The sequence below is a fragment of the Drosophila suzukii genome, unplaced genomic scaffold, assembly GCF_043229965.1.
Source record: "Drosophila suzukii unplaced genomic scaffold, CBGP_Dsuzu_IsoJpt1.0 scf_5, whole genome shotgun sequence".
NCBI lineage: Eukaryota > Metazoa > Arthropoda > Insecta > Diptera > Drosophilidae > Drosophila > Drosophila suzukii.
In genome coordinates, this window is record NW_027255937.1 from 1,293,924 (window position 1) to 1,296,465 (window position 2,542).

The 2,542-nt window shown below is 31.9% G+C and overlaps 1 long non-coding RNA gene across 1 annotated transcript; it reads left to right on the forward strand.

Moving 5' to 3' along the window:
* Positions 1–1,486: 1,486 nt before the first annotated feature.
* LOC139354984 (uncharacterized) lies at positions 1,487–2,180 on the forward strand. The gene is made up of 2 exons (XR_011605782.1): positions 1,487–1,749; positions 1,815–2,180. It is a non-coding gene; the product is annotated as an uncharacterized lncRNA (long non-coding RNA).
* Positions 2,181–2,542: the final 362 nt, after the last annotated feature.

Genomic DNA, 2,542 nt, shown 5'->3' on the forward strand with positions numbered 1-2,542 from the left:
TCACTCTCGTTTGCGATAGCGTCCACTCCGCCCTCCCCTCCCACTCCGCCCTCCCACTTGTCCTCTCACTCTCGTTTAAAAGTTATGTATGTATATATTGTTATCGTGAAACATTGTTGTGTGCATATATATTGTTGTTATCGCTTACCACTTGTATTTATTTTATTGAAATATACTACATAAGTATTTTATCTATCTTTCTTTTCAGATTTTTTTCGTCTCGCAAACTGGTATAAATATGAGATGTATGTATAGTACTGGGGTAATTCAGAAAGCAGAAGTCAAATTCAGAGCAAGAACTCACTTACACTATTTGAAGAGTCCTTCATCATCAGCATTATAAGCAGCAGCAGCAGCAGCAGCAGCATCATGTCTGACTTTGGAGAACAGTTTAACGAGCTAGGGGCCGTCTCTCTACCCCCAATTAAGAGTGTTAAGGCTCTCCCGTTTGACACACCGATTGTGATACAGAACGCTGAAGTGAAGCAGACACGCTTCGGCGCTAAAATTATGCTCACATTTGAAGATTTTGTGGTGTTCTTACCAGAACGCTTTAGTACTCTGTCATCGCAAGCTGTGGAGCACATGGCGACGGGGGGCTACAAGCTAGTCAAACTTAAATCAGAAGGGGATAATTATATTTTAAATTTTTGTAACGAATAAGAAAAAAATAAAATAAACTTTTTTAATTAGTATTTAAAACAAAACAAAAACAAAAATGGGTGATGCTTTACATAACAATAACAATCCTGGGCCTAGTAACACAAATCCTGTCGCTAGTGAAATACGATATTGTGATGTCTGTAATCTAAATGTTGCTAAAATTAGTTGGTCGCATCACTTACGCACCAACTTGCATAAACAATTATCTGGTGCGCAAATAAGTGATAACTTGCGGTGTATAAGAAGTGCATTTCGGAATCGTATTGAAACTTATATAATCACAAATCCAAATAAAGAATGCTTGGATATCAATTTATTTCAACAATCAATCAAAGAACAAGTGATCACTCTACTCCAAGAAGCTCAAAAAAAACACGTCAATATCAAATTTAATTTTGAACAATTCTGTAATTATGTTTTGATTAAAGAGAGTGAAGATCATTGTGAAATCAATCTAAAGTCATTTCAAACAAAAATGCAAGTCTTAAATCAAACAATGAGTCAGACTGAAAATCTAAATGAAATAATCAAAAATTTAAATGACTATATAAAAAGTGAGATGAGCGAGTTTCAAGAACGAGACAGTGGTTGGTCCCTAATTGAAATAGTTCATTTAGAAGTTAATATAAATAAATATCAGCTAATAAAGGGCTCGAATTTCATTGGTTTACCAAGAGAAATAGTAAACAGAAAAGCCTGCATCAACGTGCAAAATAGAGACGAATATTGTTTTAAATGGGCATTAATATCGGCTTTTGTGAAATTACCTTGTAATAAGAATCTACCCAATCAATATAAACGTAAAGGAATTTACAACATTGGATCGGATATAATAAATATAAATAATAAATCATTAAATTTTAGTGGATTAAAATTCCCCACACCGGTCGACAGCATAAAAATATTTGAAGAAAATAATCCTGAAATTAGTATAACTGTGTTGGGTGTAGACAGCGATGAAAAGACAATTATCGGTCCATATTATTTAACTAATAATAAAACTGACAACGTTTTACACACTATATATCTACTACTTCTCGAGAAGGATGACAAATATCACTATGCTTGGATTAAAAATATTTCCAAGTAAGTATTAAATTAGAAAATTAAAAAATAAAAAAATTATATTTATTTCTTTGATTCTCCATTAGATTACTTCGCAAACAAATAACGAAAAGTACGAGGAAGATTCATCTATGCAATGGCTGTTTTCTACATTTCTACGATAGCGACAAACTGGAACGACATATTATGGAGTGTAATAGAATTATAACTGAGATGCCTACAAATGAAACGGCGACTTTAAGATTTAAAAATTTAAAAAATCAATTAGATGTTCCTTTTGTAGCATATGCTGATTTTGAGTGTATTTTAGAAGGGATGAATCTGAAAACTTCGGATAACATAAATTTGATTCAAAAGCACATACCGTATGCATATAGTTATTATATAAAGTGTTCATTTGACAATAGTTTGGATATATATCGAATATATTATGGTGAAGATTGTGCAACACATTTTGTTGAGAGCATATATAATGATTGTTTAGTGTTATATCAAAATCACTTAAATGTAACGATACCCTTATATCCGCTATCAATGGAGCAACAAAAAATAATTGACTTAGAACAAAATTGTAGTATATGCGGTAATATATTAACTGAACAATCTAAAAGAGTTCTAGACCATTGTCACTTAACAGGCAAATATAGAGGTGTAGCACATAATAATTGCAATTTAAACTATAAATTAGCAAAATTTTTCCCAATATTTTTCCATAATCTCTCGGCATACGATGCTCATTTATTTGTAAAAGAATTAATTAAAATTCCTGGTGATATTTCTATAATTCCGCTAAACAAAGAGTTTTATATTTCGA